Source organism: Lontra canadensis, unplaced genomic scaffold, assembly GCF_010015895.1.
Source record: "Lontra canadensis isolate GAN:19392208 unplaced genomic scaffold, GSC_riverotter_1.0 scaffold51, whole genome shotgun sequence".
NCBI classification, from domain to species: domain Eukaryota; kingdom Metazoa; phylum Chordata; class Mammalia; order Carnivora; family Mustelidae; genus Lontra; species Lontra canadensis.
In genome coordinates, this window is record NW_022631045.1 from 3746865 (window position 1) to 3753331 (window position 6467).

Here is a 6467-nt window from a genome sequence, read left to right on the forward strand (position 1 = left end):
AGAAAGCGCCTTTTCCGCTAATACCCTCCACTTCTATGGTCTTTTGAGAGCTTTCAGATCTGTTATCTCCTTTGAGCCTTAAAACAACCTGAGGAGTGAGGCTTCTAATCCCCATGTTACAAACAGGGAAGCTGTTTGCTGGTTTCCCCGAGGTGCCCACACCAGCGAGGCCCATGACCCACCCCAGAACCTGGTCACACTCTCACCCCACTGTGCTCTGCTGTCCCTCTGAACAGGCGTTGACTCTGTGGAACCCAGCAAATGCTCGAGTGACCTTGGTGAGCAGGCTCTGTGAAGGGGGCAGGCAGGGCACACTTACAGACTTAAGAGGCTCCCTGATCACCTGCTTGACTCCTTCAATTCACAGATCAGGTCACTCAAGTTCAAAGAAATGTAGCAACTTGCCTAAGGTCCCCAGTGGATTCTTGCCCAAAATAGAAAGCATGTTGTCAACATCCCATTAATCCTGACTCACAGCTTTTACCATGCCACACTCGAGGACACCTAGGGTTATCATTTTTCTTCCAGATTCTTTCTGAGCCGCTTCAATTACCAATGAATTTGGGACGATAACATACTTGCTTTAACAAACATGTAAAGCCTTGGGGTTCTGAACCTGTTCTCTTTGCCCTCTTTAAGTCAAATATTCTCACGGGAGTCTGTGTTAATATTTAAGGGTAAGATATATGGACAACATGCCAAAGCCAAGTGGGGCTGGTGTTGGAAAATTCCAGCTCTGAACAGGTGGGAGAGCCACGTCCACCATCTTCTTAAGAACGAATTCACCAAGGGCTGGCCGTTCACATTCCATTTCTGCTATTTCTTTAATCAAAGCTGAACAGAATGAATTGCAAATAAAAAGGGAAAAAAAAAACATTAAATATGAAAGGCCAACTTGCTCGCCTATATTTTTAGTTCAAGTGACAGTTTTAAAATTACAAAGGTAAAAACCCTTTGCTAAATCGGGTTTTAAATGTGCCATTTGTCAAGCCAGTACGTTTTTACGATTTTTAAAACTACTGTTTTATCATGAAAGGTAAAAATACAAAGTGGCGGTATCATTCTTCATCTCTACCACCACGATACCCTCTCTGCATTTGGGGGTGGTTTGTTTTTGTAGGCAGGAAACGGGGCTGTTCTCAGCAAATCTCCAAGACACATTTCCATTCATGTCCTAATGTTGTTAGATCATTTTCCAATCTTGGAGCAGTTATTGTTTCACAGAAATAGGGAAAATGATCCTTGCAGTGATCACAGAAATCCATAGCTGAAAGAGACCTGACAGGTCATCGTCAACAGCGCCCTGCTTCACAGATGAGCAGACTGAGGCCAGAAAGGTGAATGGACCCATCTACCTCCGTCACTCCGGCCTGTCAGTGGCAGAACCTGGCCTAGATTCTAATTCTCCTCATGCCCGATGAGTGACTTGGCATCATGTCACATCGGCCTTCCTGACATTGTCCCCACAAACGGTCAGTGCTTTCTGGGGCTGCCCCCGGGTCGCTTCTCTTCCAGCCAGAGTCAGTAGCTCGACCTATAGAATGACCCTAACCTGAAGGCTTGTAGAGTCTTGGCTATGTAGACATAGCCAAGAGAAAAATACCTTTTCTGCAAGGTCAAGGGAAGGTCCAAATCATTGTTCCATTATAAAAGGGATGTGGGAATCTGGGAATGAGAGTTGAGGACATACCATTCCCTCGAAGAGAGAAGAAGAAACTCTGAACCTCTTCTATACCCCAGACGAGCCCACCATTTGCCCGTGATTATCCTCGATAACTCTGTAAATATTCCCGAAGAGAAAGGGAGAAGAAAGTCTGATTTCAGAGTCACTCAGAGGCACTCTCTGTACAGCTGTGGGATTGGTGCCTCTGACTATAAATAGCCATGGCTGATAGGAAGTGGGCTGAAACCATCATCAAGCACAGAAAACAGCACCGGAGAAGGTTCTCGCTTCCACCTCCGATCTCGCATGGATCATGGATCTCGGACCAAAGCCCCTGGCTCTCTACAGCCTCCCAGGCTACTTCTCAAACGGGAGCCCCGGCAACGCATTTGTAGATCGACATATTTGATCCCATCCACGGCACCCAACTCCACCGCGTCCCGTGAGGACAGCCGTCCCGAGAGAGTCCGGCCAGCCTCGCCTGGATCTGGGCACGAGGAGACACCACGGGATGAATAAGCATTTCTAAATATAAAGTGCCACAGAAAGCAATCGCAGTTCTCAGTCCAAAATGGCAATTTTTATTTTGCTAAAAATGGGTTCTCACCATATGATTCATTATTAATGAAAGAAAAAGCATGTATTCACATTTCCTAATTATCTTTTACCCACTTATGGCAAAAAAAAAAAAAAAGTGCTTTAAACCCTATAATTTGGTCACCGATTAGTCTTTGATTTACCCTGATGTATGCGGAGGGTTTTTTTTTTTTTAATTAAAACAGGATTGCAGCTGAAAATTTACATTTAAAAAGTAATTAATGCCGATTCAATGAAGAAATCCTCAGTCTCCTATAGAATTATAGTGAACCTCAAGCCCTTTTTAAGGATGGGAAGAACTGATCGTCAGTTCACCTTTTTCCAAGTGAACTCATACCAGACCCCTTCCCACTTTCCCATTTTGTCTCCTTCACTCTTCATACCTATGAGTGTTGTTACTCAGAAGAGAGCCTTTGACTGACAGCTCCCCCCCCAATGAGTACCATCCCTTCTTGCCCCAGCTGAGGTCTTCTGAGGCACAGACCTGGTTTTGCTGCCCAGGATCCAGAAAGACTTGGACAGAGGGCTCCCCTCTCCCATCAGCTGGATTTCCCACTATCTCCCCTCTGCCCTCCCAGCTGCCCTGAGACCACATATACAAACCCATCTCCCCAGTGTCAACTCGCCATCCCATCCTTCCTTTTCCTTTGTCACGCCCCAAAACAAGAGCCCCTTTTTTGGCATAGGGGGGTAAGGTAACCAGGAGTCCTTACCCAGGGAGCAGTGGTCTAGCTTGCAACAACCATTCTGCTGTTGTGAGAACCATAATTGTTAGTAAATTAACCTCTGTAAAATTTTCTGAGCTAGATAAAAGAGGATATTTGAAAATCTTTTTTCCACTATTGGACCAAGGAGAAGTTGCATCTTATTTTCTGAACTGACTCTTTCTGGCTTTTGTGTTGGCATACACTTGAGCAAAATGCAATCTAATGAATTTTCCCCTTAAAGAGAAAATAAAGGGGATAGAGTATCTCTGGGTTTTCCAGCACGTACGGCCTGTGTCAGCGATTCTCAACCTTTCATCCCGTCCCGGTAGCGGGAGATGGAGACACTCTGCTATCACTAACAGGTCTCCTTATACCCAACTGGAGAGGAGGGGACAGGAGGAGGGACAGAACTCACTAGTGCCTCCAGTCTGTAATATAATCCAAAACAGAAGCCAGACCTACCACAGAGAGTCACCATGTGGTTTTTGATCAGCGGCAAAAGGGCCAAAATGAATAAAATCATGCGCTCATTATTTCTGACATTCTCATTTCACTACAAGCATAGTCCAACGCCCCAAGCCCAACAGGCTGGCTTCCCGAGGGATGCATGTACGTTCCACTTCTAGTTATTACGCTGCGACTCTGGGCCGGGCGTTTTGTACGCATTATCCCCAATCTGCCCAAGCACTATCTTATTCCCATTTTATCGATGAGGAATCTGAGATTAAAAGAAATCATTTGCCCCATAGCCATTAGCTAGGGAGTGGCAAACTAAAATTCAAACCAGTGCTGACAAACTCCAGATTCTACGCTGTATAAAGACCTGAAAATAGGATTTATTCAGAGTTACAGAGTTTACATCTGGAATTGGAACATATGGCCAGTAACCTCCATACGAATTTTTTATATGCGAATGCCTAGGCCGACACATGTTGTCTAAAGATACTGATGACAGAAAGGATTCAGATGTTGCTTTTGGCATCTTAATTTGGGTAGCTGTTTGCTGGGTGCATAAATGAATGCCAAGGCCTTGGCCAGTGGAAGGGGTGGGCTCTATGGGACCCGGAAGAACTTTCCTCAGAACTGGGCAGCAGTCCTCTCTCTGCCCGTCAACTCACAGCAGCTTGAGTTTCTGGAAAGTCCTGCTCTTGGCCCAGATGCCCCCCTGCCCTTCTGCCTACACAGGCCAAAGTCTAGCAGAGCAGTGGCCTCTATGCTGTCGGCTCTCTGTGGGCCTCCAATCAAAGCATGTGTTCTAGACCTGAGATCTGAGGAGTCTTTATAATTGCCAGGTTCCCATGTCACCCTTCCAACAGATTTCTTTCAAATCCAGCAGTCTCAGGATGTGGAACACCCACAGGGAGCCCCGGATATCCAGATAGCCCCATTTTATGGTCCTATTAGTTTCTCTCACATGGGGACATCCGTAATACAGAGCTTTCTCTTCATTCCGTCTGTCAAATACAGTTCACACCACCTTCTAAGCAGATGTCTGGAGACCTGCTCTGAATCCTGGCATGATAGGGCTCCGGTGTTCTCCTTGTTTGCCAGTCCTCTTCCCTGGAAGCTGGAACCTTTTTCTTGTACCCAGGGTAGCTGGCACCTTGCCACATGTGCACAGCCCTTCTAGCCCCCACCACCTTCCACCTGGCTCATACCTGTCCAACCATTGGTCAGCGGGGTCCTTCTTACATGAGTGGACCAAGCCAGTTTCACTGATTATTATACAACATCAGACACCATCTCTGGATAATCCAGCAGCTCTCGCTGGATGACTCTTGGCTAACCCCTCATTCCCAGACCTTATGGAAGATTCTCTCCCAGGGCCAGCTCACATCCATCGTTCAGCCCTTGAATTGCTGCCTAAGCTGTCCCCACCCCCAAACACTTGTTTTGGGAGCTTCCCCAACTTACAACAGTTCCCATCTGGAAAGGCTTAGATGCCCCCACCACCACTGGAGTTGCCTCAAAAATGCCTGTTTTACCCCTTTCTCCAGGTGGCCTGCAATGAATCAAGGAGTCCCTTGATTCATTCAAAGTGACCCCATCGTAACCAGGTCAGTTTCACCTGGCCTCGCTAATTAAACATCAGATGGGACACGTGGTATTTGGAGACACGTCTGGATATATTCAAGTAGTGGCCGATTTCTTATTGGTTTAATTTCCATGACTGCCTCCACATACACCCAGTGACAGTCCTAGCCAACAGCCCGCAGGAGCAGAGGTCCTGGGGTCAGTGTAGGAGGAACCGGGGAGCAACCAGCCTGCCTCCACCAGTTCACCTAGAGAGGAGCAGCACAGCCATCACCTCTAAAGAAAACACAAACTGTGAAAATAACATTTTTTTTCTCTGGCAATTCCATCCTCTGCTAGAATGAAAACCGGCCCAGCACCACACACCACCAAAAGCAGATTTTTCAACCTCTGTAAACCTCCCAAGACAGGAACCGGACTGCTTACAAGACTCACTTGGGCGGACACACAGATCCGTCGTGACGCCTGCTTCTAACAGCCTCCTTCCCGAGTCGAAGGCTGCCTCCCACGCAGCCAACCTAATGAGTGATGCTAAGAGGACTGTTAACTATATCACTTCGTTAATTGTTCAATCTAAATTAATCAGATATTCGGAAATTTCTCTTGTTCTTCCAAAGCCTCTTGTTAGAACAGACTTAAAAGAATCAGGGTCTCTCTTAATGAGAGCAATAACAATATTCTGTTTTTATGTACTGCTCTACCGCCTACTAACTCAAAAGCTTACTGTGTCTGCATAGGCAAAGGGAAGTACAGGGCCAAGCAATTGCCTGTAAATATAATTGCTATAGAGATTTAACCTGGTTCAACCAAGCCGAAGGAATATTTTTCCACAAATAGCAATTTAAAATCTGAATTATATTCATAATGACCTTGGCTCTCAGTGTGTTCCTTGTTTCATTATATCTCAGCACCCCAGAATGATGAAGCCAAAGAACCATAATGCTTCTTTTTAAAGGTCCCTTTGCTGCCTCGGTGCCAGCCAAAGTCATATCTCCAGGAAAATTTCTTCTCCTGAAGAGTTGCCAAAAGGAACAGTCTGAAGTCAGGGGTAGTCTTCCAGATTTTGGCAATGATTGGGATTGGATTGAAGGAGAGGCCAAGCAGCGGACCCCTCATTCAGTAGGATGCGAAGGAGGCTCGATGAGACACGCCAATCAAAAAACTGATCTCCTTAGTTTCATTAGATCCTGAAATTACATAATTACTTAAAGGCACTGCAGCCTCTGGGCCAGAGAACGTAAGAGGAAAATCCTGGGTGAAATTAAAAGACCTAGCTTGGTTCAAGTCCCATCTCTGTCACTTACCAGCTGTGTGACACCAGCAAGATGCTTCACCACACTGAGCCTTAATTTCTCATATGTAAATAGCAATGGCACTAACTTTACATGAACGCTGTTTCAAACAGTAAATGAAATTGCACCTACAAAGCCCTTAGCTAAGTTCATGGAACATGAGAAGAACCCCAG